The sequence below is a fragment of the Linepithema humile genome, chromosome 2, assembly GCF_040581485.1.
Source record: "Linepithema humile isolate Giens D197 chromosome 2, Lhum_UNIL_v1.0, whole genome shotgun sequence".
Classification (NCBI taxonomy): domain Eukaryota; kingdom Metazoa; phylum Arthropoda; class Insecta; order Hymenoptera; family Formicidae; genus Linepithema; species Linepithema humile.
Window position 1 is genome coordinate 9,004,237 of NC_090129.1, and position 14,884 is coordinate 9,019,120.

At 34.7% G+C, this 14,884-nt stretch overlaps 1 protein-coding gene across 6 annotated transcripts in view; it reads left to right on the forward strand.

Annotated features, from left to right (window-relative positions):
• The window catches only part of LOC105680016 (neural cell adhesion molecule 2-like), a 252,842-nt gene that overhangs the window by 16,801 nt on the left and 221,157 nt on the right, over positions 1 to 14,884 (forward strand). The window contains exon 1 of one of the 6 annotated variants that reach the window (XM_012380415.2): positions 12,434 to 12,987. The exons of the other annotated variants lie outside the window; for them this stretch is intronic. The gene's annotated coding sequence lies outside the window, so the exon portion shown is untranslated. Of the gene's footprint in view, positions 1 to 12,433; positions 12,988 to 14,884 lie in introns of those variants that run through there. 6 annotated transcript variants of the gene reach the window in all.

A 14,884-nucleotide genomic window follows, 5' to 3' on the forward strand; every position in this document is an offset into this window, starting at 1 on the left:
TCTGAATGAAAAGAGTTTTATATTATGGCAAACGTTGTGACGCCGTTAACTGCTATTGCGAATTAACGTTTTATCACGGCAGATATGATATTACGATGACATCTTGTTTCTTATAAACTTAGTAATTTCTCTGTATTATTTCATTATATAGATAAAAATGATTTGTAAGTGTTTTACAGTTTTGTACATCTAATTGACGCATTTTTTCAAATAAAATATTTGAACGCGTTAAAAAGAGAGAGTTATTCAGAGAAGCAAACAAGGAGAATATTTTTTTTTTTTTTATAATCTATAGAATTAAAAAGTTATCTTTTTTTATTTTATAATATTTTTTTATGGTATTACAAAATTTTAGTTTTTTTTTTTAATTTTAATCTATTTTTATCCTTTATAATAAAAATATTATATACTTTTAAATATTTTAATTATCTCATTGAAATAAGAGAAATATTAAAATTTTTTATTATTCTTTTGTTTCTTTATTCGTGGCATTGCCCCATATTTTCTATATTCTACTCGCTCTTCGTCTTAACAACTTTAAGCAGTATAATGATTGATGTCTAGCAAATCGCGTGACTGGACGTCTTTTGACAAAAAAATGTGAATCAGTATTGTTGCCTAAACAAATCCTCGACTATGCGATAAATATGCACGCCCACCTTTTCGCTGGACCAACAACGCACGAACGGGGCACCTCGGTCAAACCCGCGGGCGTGTTTGATCCCGGGTACCCGATAAAATAACAGAATAATCTCCCCCCTTGGATACACACACACACATATATATATATATGTATGTATATATATGTATATATATGTATATATATATATATATATATATATATATATATATATATATATACACACACACACATATATATAGATATATATATATATCGTTGGTACTGTACCGCCACCGGTGGCACATTCAATTCTACGGAATCTCGTATCATCTGATATACACTTAATCCCTGGAGTGGAACAGTGACTGAAGCTGCGATTCCGCAGAGCTACGCAGCGAGAGGGATTTGCCGGGGATGAATGGTGGTACGGGGAAGGGCGGTGGTCGATGTGAGCGAGTGAAAGAGTGCGGATGAAGGGTCGAATAAAAGCGAGATAAAGCGGCCAGCGGTAGCCGGATTGTCCAATAACGTTGGTTACCTGAGCTTTTTTTCGACTAATGAACCGTCAGCTTCATTATCACGCGGCAAATAGCCATGCTACTCACAAAAAAGATCCGACGTAAGGCGGATCCAATGCTCGAGCCTCCTCTTTTGAATCCTTCGCGCCATTCGTGTAGAGAATTGCACACAATACCTTCGTGCTAACGTTTTAATTAACGATCTGATTCCGACGGTCTTCTTTTCAAGGTGCAATCAATCGCGTCCGTGCGCCATTCGCACAATTATATATAATTAAGAAATATAAGTGATTTTTTTGTTCTATTAAATGAGTGTTCGACTATATAAAATATAGATTTTTATGCGGGAATATAATAATTGTTCACTTACATTTATTCAGTTTGTTTACAATAGAGTAGGCTTTTTTCAATTTACAGTATTTGCTTATTTAGAAAGCGTAATTTTATCCGATTACAAAGTGCTGCAACAAACTCTGTTGATGACGGCGCGCGTGAAAATTAATCCAGAGCAGCACTCGAGGGTTAATGCTCTTTAACGTTCAAAGCTTTGCGCACCATTGTGAACTACAATCGGAGTAATTTTGTTTCTATTGGTATTATAATACAAAAATATTCAGGCTCTGCAACGCTTTAAAAATATGTATAAAATCATATAATCCCCTGATAATAATATAAACGTTGAAAACTCTATATCTAAAAAATAAAAGAAAAAGTTGCTATTTAAAACGAACGAAAAAGCGTTAATTAAAACGCTAGTACGACTTTTTTATATAGTTATAATAAAAACTGGTTATAAGTTACAATAAAACTAACTAAAATTTTTAAATGTGGTTAATGTAAAAAAGGATAAAGTAACGTAACAAAATTACATTACGAAAAAATTGCTGTAATTTTACATCTCATTGATATCTCATTGATTATCAATATTTTATTCATTTTATTTATCTTGAAAGTGCACATTTGCAATAGCTTTTTTTTAAGTCTATGGGATTTTAAAATCCGATATTGTGACTCAAAAAGGTCGCTCACGAATTTGAAGGCCGTGTGAAGCTTGGAAATAATATTGCGAATCTGTTTTCCTGCGAAACTAGCTGGCTCGGCAGACGCGTTACAGCGGTGTGGATCGAGCATAGCTGCGTGATAAGGAACGTGCCCCGATTTAATGCGGTTGAAATTTCGTAGAAACCGGCAAAATAACCGAAAGACATATCCCACCTATCGACATCGTAGAGCGCAACGTGGTATAAGATGTATGACGTTATGGCGAGAAAGAAGTTTCAATCGCGCAATTACGGAAAATTTTTGAAGGAGATAGCGCGCGCATTACCACTTATTCTCGCAAGACATCTCAGATCGAACATCGAAGTTTGCACGTTTATATATTTTACAAGTTTTCACAAGATTGCTATATTATTATATTTTGCAAGAAATTTGATCGCTATGAAATAAAATTATGTTGTGTTTATTATATTGTATATTACATGTAGGAAGAGATTTTGCGCGTATTACGATAAGAAGCATTGCAGAATAGCTCAAATAGGAAGGAATCAAGTTTTTATTGTGCTCGTCTGTTTCCTGAAAGGAATTGACGGGTTTTTGGCCGTTCTAGCCGCAGAAACGCTTGACTTTTCATCAATCTGTTCGGAAGAGTAAACAAATTAATATTTTTTCTCACATAGACGTGTTACGGTTACGCTTTCCGGCGAATGGGGTGTCGAGCCTTGCACAATGCCGGGCGCATCAATGTATGGATGGTTCTCGCGACGCGCTTCTCGAGTGTCAATTAAAATATGCGATGGAAAATATTGAAACAATGAATCTGCCCGTCAGCAGATCGATGTATCGAAATCGATGCGTGCTCCAGCGATTTCTGTTTTGTTCCGGCATAGTTTTTTTCTTTTTTTTCCACAACTAACGTGCATTGTTTGGAGCGCGTCAAAGCCTAGCGTCGGTTAAAATAAATTTTTACGGTGCGTTTCTGGTTTGTAAGCGGAGCAACCGCGATAAAGCGAAATTTCGATCGACTGTTTTTGTTAATTCGGCTCTTCGTACTCGCGTATCATTATCGGCACAACGTAATTGGCGCAAGCAATGAATATTTGCATTCCTATCAAAATTTTACTGTTGTGGGGTGCAAAATTTACAAAATTAATTAAAATTGTATATTACACTGACTGTACGCTCTGTTTAGAATTCGGATAGTTTGCATACAGACTGTTACGATTTAGGTGTTTACTGGCTCTTCATGTATATTGCCATTTAATTTACTTATTAACATTTTATTTAAATAATATGCTGGAATATGTACTCAAACACATTGCCGCACATTTTAATTTTTTTCGTTTTCTGTAAAATTTTTTTATAAAAATCGCATTGTACGCGCACGATATGTGATCTATTCGTAAAAATATTCGTACACGAAAACAATCCACTTTTTCAGTAAAAATAATCCTTCATCCGGATATCGATGGCATCCAGTATTATGTGAGCTGTACGCATAAAGTTTCTATATTTTTGGGGAATATACATATATTCATTTCTATCCTACAGCTTTCTTTCATACGTTCGTACGAATAATCTTTTTATATTCTCGCAATCTCACTCCTATCGTTACAGTTCTCGCGCGGGCTTTCGCCTCGCTCCGAACCGTGCGCTCGTTTAATTTTTCCCAAAAAGCGGCGCGGATTAGCACCTTTTGCTCGGTCGCTTTTTCTCACAGTCATATCTCTCGCGACTCGACTTCTCCCTTTTATCGTTACACTTTGCCGTCTACGACGATATTAGCCGCGGCCGTCAAATATTTACGAAATGTGCCAGGCAACGTCGTCTACCGCCAATGGCTCCTCGCCTCGGACACTTCCCCTTGGTGGTGGCGTCCACGTTAAAGGGGCGTACTCGAGTCTCGAGTACGCTCTCGGACGTTTACGTCTCTCGACGTTAAGCGCGCGGATAATAGCTAACTCGCTTTCGAGCTAATCTCGCGATCCGTGCGACTGCTTTCGCCCGACCGAGAGTTTAAATCTCGCTCGTTTCGGACACGGCTTTATCGCCCGTTCTTGGGCGAATCCCATAACGACGTCATCGCCGTCGCGTTTCTATTATCGCGACGATGGAGTCAATTCGAATTTCTCCATGCGCGTTCGAAAACGTTGGTGGATCCCTATTGCAAAATATTATAGTGCGCTGGCCGAATCGTAAGAGTTCAATCTTTTCACATAATTTTATCATGGATCCATCCATCTTATATCAGCGGCAGCGTTACGTAAACTTCGAAGACACGAGCGAATTCGCGTCAAAGTAACGTCGTCGTCGTCACGAATAAGCTAGGATTCCACATAATCTGGGTGCGACGCCACGCACGACGTCATGCATGTCTGATCTTGCGTTTTGCATTCATTTTAACCTGTTCGTCGCGGCGTGATCGAAATTTCAACCATTACAGTAGAAATGCCATTTGGCGGTAGCTCGTTCCTCACAATTGTCTTGAAAAGATCGCAAATAAAACGAAGCTCCCCCTTCTATATAGATATATATTTTATATACATACTTCGCGAGTTCACAAATTTTACGAGTCTTCATAGTTTCTTGGATTTTGTATTCTGACAATGAACATGTTTCATTCATTGTTATGCAGATAATACTCAAATCAATGTTTACACGTCATGCATCAGTATTATGCAAATCCGCAGTTATGAACATAATTCATTGTTCCATTAATAAATAATTTACATTGTGACATCGAATGACTATTTATAGCTGATCAAATACCTACGAGAAATGCTCATCGTACTAGAATTGCATTAGCGTAAGAAAAAAAATTAAACTTGTTTGTGTTGCATATAATGTTAACAACTAAAGTTAAATTTAACTTGTTGAAGTTAAATTTAAATTTCTTATGCATAGCGCAAATTAAAGTCTTTTTTTTGGTAAGTACTGCTAAGGACGACTCGATTTTTAAAAATTTTTCTAGAAAGCAGACTCCAGGAAGTCGTGATATAATAAAAACTTGGTGAATAACATGTATGTACATAAAATATTTAACTGTCCGCGCAATCGAGATTGTGCAGTATTCGGCACAGTACTATTGTAGGAAAAGTCGATGAAAATATTTATTCGATGAAATACAATTTGCAAAATACATTCCGATAGCTCCGCTTGATCTCCGCATGAACGCAAGCTTGCGAATTAAAATAAACAACATGTCACTTCCGTCTGATCGTACCTACAAATCCATAAAGAATATTTGGAGAAAAAAATCAGGCGGAACGTTTGTTTGATCATCAATTCGGATGTTTCCTCTTTCGGGAAATTTCCATCGCGTCTCTCCACTTTGTTTTTGTGAAGATCGAGCGCGCTAAAATTAAAACGAATTACATCAAAAGGGATATCGAAGGGGATTTAATTTCGGAATCCTCGTTCACGTACGTCACGCGCGAAAAGATCCGTGTATTGAAATCTCGAGATTTCATCCAACGTACGAGGGGCGGCAGCGCGAAACAAAGCGTTCGCTCGACAAATTCAAACGAACTCGATAATGAATTCGCGACAAACCGGCCGTAAGCTCTTCTTGTTGTAGGCTCTTTCAGCCGGTTTCTTTCGAAGATCGTGAAATAGTGACGAGTCTATAGATTACCAGTGATTGATTCCATCTGCTCGTTGGTGCGAAATACCGGCGCTCGCAGTAATCGATAACTCTTCCTGCTGCTGAATTATTACAACATAATGATATACAGAATAATATTGAAAATAGTTGGCCAATTTTCGCGAGTGTATTTTAGATATTATTGATCCTAGCAAGAATTTGATTGTATGATACGCTTTTCTGAATTTTCGACTCTTGAATATTTAACAACTTGGTTAAACCTTAATTTAAAATTCTAACGAAATAAAATCAACTTGAAATTAAACGAGAAATAAGAATTAATTATTTATTTTTACTTCTGCAATGAGAAAAGCAAATATATAGTTTGCAATTGGAAGTTATGTTTTGATTTATGCAATATCGTGGTATATGTGATTAATTATTTAAATGTACGCTAGAAGAAATTAAATACAATCTGTGTTTAATATGGATGTATGTATTGAGGCCGAGCTAATGACTGCTGAAAATCCAAATGACGTGACGCGTAGTAGTTCCCTGAAATTGGCATAATCGAGAGACATTAAGTGGTTGATCGACTATTTAAAGCGACACGTTTAAGTCTTGAGACGTCGTACTGCGGTTCTTCTTGCCGCAAGGTGCCTGTCGGGGGCCATTAACCTCATTACGTACGCTTAACCCGTTCACATCAGAGCACATAGTTACCGCAAGGATGCCATAATGACGGGATGGTGTTTTTTAAAATTTTAAAATAATAAGATAATTGCTATTCATTCATGTCTTAATTAATTACGATTTTAGTGTATTATCGATAATTGTTAATTACAATATATAATAATAAAAATAATCGTAATGAATAATTCATAAAACATGCGTAATTAATAATATTAAAATTAATATTAATATTAAGTTAAATCAATATAAATTAATATTAACCTTTCGTTTTAATGACAATTTTAATGACATATGTTATCAAAATTATTATCTTACATTTATTACGTGTTTTTTTGTGAAATATGTATTATTTTGTAAACATATTTAATTAATGATAATGATATATTTGTTTTTATATTTTATTTTAAGACTGTGTAGTACTGGTTTCAGAATTTAAAATTAAAAGCCCGGCTCTGACGGAAAAATTATTATAATTCATTATATATCAGCTATATTATTATAATTCATTAAAAATTACAAAATCTTACGATTTATATATAAAAGCAATATAAATTGTGAATAAGATGAGAATATGTGTGCATCAAAATAATGAGTGGCGGTTCCTTTAATACGTTAATTTCCAAAGGCAATATTTTCGGCACGATAATCATGCCAGATGAAGTCTCTCGAGTGTTTCTTTAAGAGGGAAATAAAAGTCTTTTGCGTATCCGCTACCGAGGACTTGAAATGAACAATAATAGGAGATCATGCGTGAAGAATTTTCTTGCGTTCTTATAAATGCCTCGGAAAGGGTCTCTTTCATGTCTGTTCCTGCCAGGGTCTATAAACCGCACAATAGGGCCAATGACATGCATTCTCGTAAACTCCGACGAGACTGCGGGACGTCGCCGTCGGTTCTCCGCGTGTTGTCAAAATGTATTCCTAGAAAACCCGATGAGAAGAATAGTGGGTGCAGGGCGGAGGGTGGAAGGCCGATGTCGGGGATGCATGCTTGATCGATGTCTTACTTAATCAACTCTCTTGGATGTCTCGCTTAATGTCCACGGAAAAGAAATTTCAGAATTGTTCAATACGATCGTGCATTATTATTATCATATTGCATTATAGAATATATAAATTATGATTAAATTATTTGATCTCTAATTCTATAACATTTCTGATAAACAATGGAATCATTAGTTGTTATTAGAGAATGTAAGGCATTTAAGAGTTTTTCTTTTACAAATTTTTCTTAATACAAGTATATGCAAAGCAAAATAAATTCTTGCTTTTACTTACATTCAAAATTATGAAGAAAAAACTTTTATTATTACAATTATTAATGTGGCCAATGGTTTTAGAGAACTATTTGATATATTAATAAAGAACATTAATTTAATCACTTTTGCCGTAATATTTATATTATACATTCAATCCCGAGAGATTTATTTTCAAATATTTAATGTAGAAAATATTTTAACTTTTGACTGCAAGCCTTAGGTTTTTAACGGAAATTTGATTTTAAATGTTCAGTTTTAGTCTAATGTTAAATTTAATATTGTGTTTGAATAATTTTTCACATTATATATCTTGAGTTTTAAAATAAAATTTTATTAAAATACGCATATGAAATGAAATAAAGAATAAAATATCTATTTGCATTATTAAAGATAAGATCGGTTTTTGTTAAATATTGACTCTTGTCAAACAATCTCGTATATTGGGAGTTTAACAGCACAATTCAGTCAAGCTGTGGATATGAAATGATACATGCTCTCTGTTATAATTTTTATCTTAGTTTGCATAATTTTTTTTCTCGCTCTCAACTCTTTTTTTTATTTTCTTCATATCGTACTTATTCAGAGTGGATATATTCATTCATACATTGAATGCAGTACATTTAACTGATTTTTCTTGCATTAATTTATTCAGAGGAAAGCTTTTACACGGTTAAAAAAATTATATGACGTTACATATCACGAAAGATTCCATGATTTTCAGTCAAATTTAACGACTAACGGGATTTAATATTCACGAAAAATAATATACAGAAATGATTTTTAATGGCATACGTTATTTATGCCGATGTCGCTGTTGCCTTAAGACAGTCACCTGAAATACCGAAGTAATTAAGAAAAACGTCATCGTGAACATTGATCGCAGTTATCGGTGGACGTATGCGTTGGACGTGTGCGCATTGGAATGATGACAGAAAACGCGGGGTTTAGGTGGTCTCCGTGGTGGTGCACTCGTAATTTCTTGCGCTGCTTTTGAAACGGGAACTCCTCCTCTCTCTCATCATTGCGCATCCAGCACGAAAAAGATGCGCTCGCATTGCCGACAATAAGAAGATCCCGGCGAATAACGACCGCTCGTTCGTCCGGTGCCTTTTATATGTATACAGACGTTACGTCGTTTCGGACCAAGTCGGCTGCGTCTCGCTTATTTATGTATTTATTCGATCATATTTGAATAATTGACCACCCTATAGGCCTACTGCTTGATAAGTGGCTAACTTGCCTTGTGTGATTAATGTCAGTGAGGAAGAAAGTGGAGAGAAAGAAGGAGCTGGTCGAAAGAGAGAAAATTATACTAAATCTTCCGTAATAACGGAGACGTGAGTTTTTGTAATAATAAAACTGCTGCTATACATTATTCACATATTTATACTCGAATTCAAATTATTTGCGGGTATAATTACACAAATTAAAGTAATCCTGGATAGTTTTGCATTTCCAGAATGCATTTTGAACTTTAAATGCTGAATTGTATACGTGTACATTATAAATCATGAATTTCATTTTAGTATAAGTCATAAATTTAATTAGCTTTTCATTGATTCAGACATTTCAGCAGTTGCGTTTGTGTTAGGAAGAAAATCGTAAAGCATCAAATAAATATACGCTCCGTGATAAATGAGATACACTTAGAATGCGGTATATATTATGGTATGTTCATGTATAAGCCGCTTATTTTATAGGTAGTACAGATCTCGGTTGAAAATCTTGGTGAAATAAATATGCCGCAGCAGTTTGCATACTCTCATCTCATTAAAATTCATAATGTTGTGAAATTAGACTTGCGCCACTCTTAAAAAGAGAGAAAGCAAACAAACCGCACATATATTATTTTCTTATTTTTATACAACTAATCCATAAAAAAAATAACGTGCCTATTAACTAAAAAAGTAGATAGCTTGTTAGAAAATAAGTTCCCTATATATCAGAAGTAAAAATAACGAAGAAGAAAAGATTTTTTAGCGCAAGGAAAACTTATTATTTAACGACATACGATCTTTATCTAAATATATTTGTTATTATGCTGTCAGACATATCGCCATTATCTTTATTACTGCGGGATTATAATGGTAAGGTTTTTTTGTAATGAACTGGAACATGCATTCTCATCAATCGGGACAAGCAAATCACGTGAGTGCATCTACTGAGTGGATGTTAGAAGTCCCAGTAGAACTGGGACAACTTTCTATGTTCGAGCCATGAAATTCTTGAAATTCTGTGTGTTTTAAATGCATATGCGATATGCGAACACATTTGAGTCGAGTGTTTAATGCATAATTTAACGAAAAATTTGCAAAAATATTATTTATATAATTTGACAAAAATTTGGAGAAAAATGTGATGAAGATTTTTCTGTATTTTTATTACTGCAATACAGATATTTCGTTACCATGTATGATTTTTTGCGATTATTATTTTTACATTAGTTTCATAGTTTGGTTTTTGCAATATTAACAACGAACTCTATTTAAATTTTTCATTTTTACGAATCATAGTGAAAATGATCTAAAAAAGAATCAAAATGTTACGTTGCATCTGTGTTCCACAGTACTTTTATGCTCTAGAGTCTTGCCTTCCCATTACCATCTGCACTTGTTTTATTTTGTTTCTTAACGATTCGTAATGTTTGAAAGAGAATTTTTATACTTTTCTTATTATTACTCAAGATTTTATTACTAATATGCAGCTTCTTTCGCTACTAAAAAATAAATAAATTTCGTAGTATACATTTTTGCGTGCATGACACAACGTTTGAATACGGATCAAAAAGTGTAACCAACGTATATCCGCTTGTGTCGGCTTATAAAAATGCGTACCTTGGCGAGTGCATCAAGAGGGAATGCCGGAATACACCTTCTAACCCCTTTCCCTCACCCCACGTGTGTACGTATCGACAACTCGCGGGAGTACATACTCTCTCAACATACTCAACGCGGATATCCAACAAGACCGCAAACAGCGGAGCGCTACGCTCCGGAAATAAAACGGCGCTGCATATACGATGCCCTCGTAACTCACAAAAAATGCATAGAACACAGCGCATAATGCGTTCGATCCGAAAATCCCTAAGGCAAATGCTCCAATTACTTTCAGGTATACTGGGATTTTCCGTGTTTTACATAATCGAAATCCCACTGAACGCTCGTATTTTTTGGCGAAAACAAAACGTCATTTAATAAATTACTCCATGGTGGATGCATACAATTTTGTCATCTCCAAATTAATTCGAATCTTTTATATGAAAATATAAAAAATATATAGCCTTTTCTCTAATTCTCTAAATACAGAAAACTTGCTCTTTTTTAATCAAAATACTCTGAAGAGAAAAAAATTAATTTATGAGTCGTAGACATTGCGATCCTTATGCGTGGAATCTTGCTATTGCATAATTAAAATGCAGTATTAAAAACCAAATAATAATGAAACAAAATATAATATCTTCGAAATGTATGATGTTTGATTGTGTACAGTATTTTTAAAATTTTGTCCATGATTTTTTCTAAAAGAAATCAGTATGCGAAATTACGTTTTAATTTTTAATTATTTTAGTTATTGAAATCTGACAATTTTCTTGAGTCATGAGCTAAATAAATTATTAATAATAACTTTTAATAATTACAATTGTTGTTGCATTTGTTATTAAGCAATTATTTTGTGCAGAATTGATTGAATTCTTTAAGGAAAAGAAAAAGTAAAATAAGTACCCATAGCTTATAAAATATGCAATAAAATTTTTGCCAATTTATAATAACATTTTGCATTCTATTTACAAACTAATTTTGGATTCACAGAATTTCTTCGTACAATTAAAAATAATAATTATACTATTATTACTACAGTTGATATTAATATTTATGTTTCCGTATATTATCATTAAAGTATAATTTTTACTTTATATTAAAATGTTTACGTTACAGTTTATATTACATATTAATTATAATATCAAGCAAGATTTATACTGCTACAGGTTCCGGTGCAATATATACGCTCATTCGTCAATTTATGGATTACATATTCATGAAAATGTTAATATACGTTTATAACAAAATGTAAAAGCTTTTGAAAATTCCATTATTTTTATCCCCTACATTTTACACTACAGACATCTGCATTAAAAGTTATACTTTGTTGGGCTCTTATTATCTACCGTAAAAAAAATACCTACCTACCGGTTAGAGTACGAAGTCAATTGCCATCACGAAGCCAAACCACAATGCGATTGAAGGTCAGGAGTTTGCAAGTGGCCGAGCGAGTTTATATCATTTAACCGCGAAAGAAAACTGTCGCGTAAAAGATGTTAAAAATATTTCTCTCGCAATATCGAACGAGTTACGCGACATTACCCGGCAAATATCGAATAACTTACGCGACATTACACGTGACATACTGCGCGATACGGAGATACATCGGTGACACGATGTCAAGAGATGCGCGGCTCACGGTGTCGTCCTGCGACGCTCGGAAAAAAACGTAAGTCGTTAAGCGATCCTTCCGACTACTCCGCGCTAAATGTATTTATTATCGTTGTAAATTTCGCAACAGACTCTTTGCAATTCGAGACATCACTCGCACGCACGTCGTTGTCGGCGCGTTAAAAGAATGCGCCCTTTCGGAAGCTGTTCACGCTCGTGCGCTGGGCACACTCCGCGAATGCTTCGATGGTCCTCGGCAATCTTCGACCGCGTTCGGGCGAGCGACCGGCGCGCGCCCCGTGCCCCACTCAACGCGTATCGCTCAGTGTTCGTCGTGCAGTCGTCGCGTCTTTATCCCTTTCACGGTTGGCCGAGCGAAAAGTCACCCTGGACTACCGGTCGTGTGTTACTGATCGCTCCGGAATTATCTGTGCAACACAATAGACGATACGTGGGAACCGAAGCGTCGATTCTGTCAAATTTGGACCTGAAACATTTTCACATCGATATCGTGGAATTATCCCGCAGATTCTTCCGGGTTCGGCGAGAGATAAATCATATTGATAAAACATATCGGCGCGAAAACGATGTCAGCCCGGATAACTTAGAGCCGTTCCAAATAGAGCGCTCCAAATTCGCAACAAGTTGCAGCAGTGTACTTTTTCACAATTTTTCGTTCGTTATTTCTCTTTCGCGAGTGTGTGCGTGCGTGTGTGTCCGTGTTCTAGAGGATTAATACGATGAGTCTTGTGAGAAACTGCGAAATGTCATAGTCGGTGATGGCAATTGCACCTTCGTGCGTAGAACGGACTGTACTTGCGGCCGATCGCATTCGAAGGGAATGCCGTGTACTGTGATTGTAATTTCCAAGGATCTTTTGACGGTGAGATCATGTATTTTTCTGTCTCATTCTCGGTCAAATTTTATGCGTCCGTGTGGAGAAGATAGGCGAGATTTCCGAGAGATTAACAATTTTCATAAACATTGCATAATCAGTGATATTTGGTTAAGTGATCAATATGGCATAGTTAATACTCATCACATAAATAAGAGCGAGTTTATTTGGGAAATATTGATCATTAGCTATTGAAATATTTAACCGAATTCATAATACATATACATAATATTAAGCAGGTATATCTAATTCTCTCAAATGATAATATTGGAGAATATGTACTTTGAAACGATATGAGGTTTTGCATTTTCTCAAGTCATATGAAATTGATTGAAAGGTGGAAATTATCATTTTTAAGCAGCTGACTTTTTGATATAATTTTTACTTACTATTTTATGGATAAAGTTTGACTTAGAATTAAATATTTCAAAAATACTTATTCCAAAATAGAAATTGAAATACGTAGCGTTTACAATAATATTCTTATTATGAAACTAGCAACGATTATTACGCCTTACTGACAAATATATAAACAAATGTCGTAGTTTTATGCATATAAAATATTTTTCAATAAAATTTACAAGTGTGTTTTGCTTGTCATTTTTCAAGGATAAGCAATATTTTATTATTTTAGCTGAGATTTTAAAAATATTTCTGAAACACTTAACAATTACTTAATTATTCAGTGAAATTTTTCAAAATATAAATATTCTTAACGCAAACATTTTGCAAGAACACTACAAATATGTTTTATTACTGTATACTTAAACATGGTTTATTAAATTATATTTTATTCTGACAAGTTTATTTGAAGAGTATTCTTCAGCGTTTACACATCAAGCAAAGTTTCTTGTATACGCAAATAGTACATATTTCTTTTATTATTTCATCATTAAAACTTTCTATTTTGAACTCGACGTATATGATTGCAAGATTATTTTAACTTTGGAAAAAATAGAAATGACGTACATTCATAATTTTTAATTGCGGAACACCAAATTAACAATCGTGCAGCATCTTTCTCGCAAGGTATCACGCTTGGCTTTGTTACGTTCATTAATACTACTCCTCGCACTTTGCAACCTTTCCCCTTAATTTCGCGACAGCTTCGCAACGAGCCAATTTAAAAATTTTTAATTGTAACGCCAGCAGCGAGCTTCATTGATCATGGCGGCAGTAGTTCATGCGTGATCGGAATAGCGAACAATACAACTTCGAAAAACATGTTTCGGTATTAACGAATGGATATATCATGCAATCGCATATATTTGATGAGTGTTTATCCGCGATTAATCGACGATACGCAATCGGTGTAGACACACGAATAAAATAACATTATCTGATACAGTTGGATTCATTCGAGGTGACATTGTTACATTGAAATAATGAGATATTATTTGCTATCTTAAAGCTACCAATATTGTACTGAATACGTGAATACGAAATATTGGAAATATTGTGTTACGACATACAGAAATATCAAGTCACATTTTCTACTTTTTTGTAGCAGTATAGTTTTACTACTAAAATATTTATGAACAGAGAGATGAAATTGTATTACAATATTCATATCATACAAGGTGAAACAGTAATACCGTAATACTGTATTTCGAGATCATTCGTACAATAAAGGCACAAATTAATTATAATCACATCACGTTATTTTTTGACGCTTACTGCTTCTCTCATCTACGTGTATCATAAATCATACGCGATTCAAAGAATATAAATATAAACATGCATCGTCCATCACGGCGTCGCATACAAGCATCTGCTGGAGCGACTTTCGCAGTGGCGTAAATCGCAGTCTACTCCGCTGTAAAAATTTTAATCTTTGCGAAATTTCCATGTTAAATCGGCGTGGTCACACAGACCTTTCTTCGAA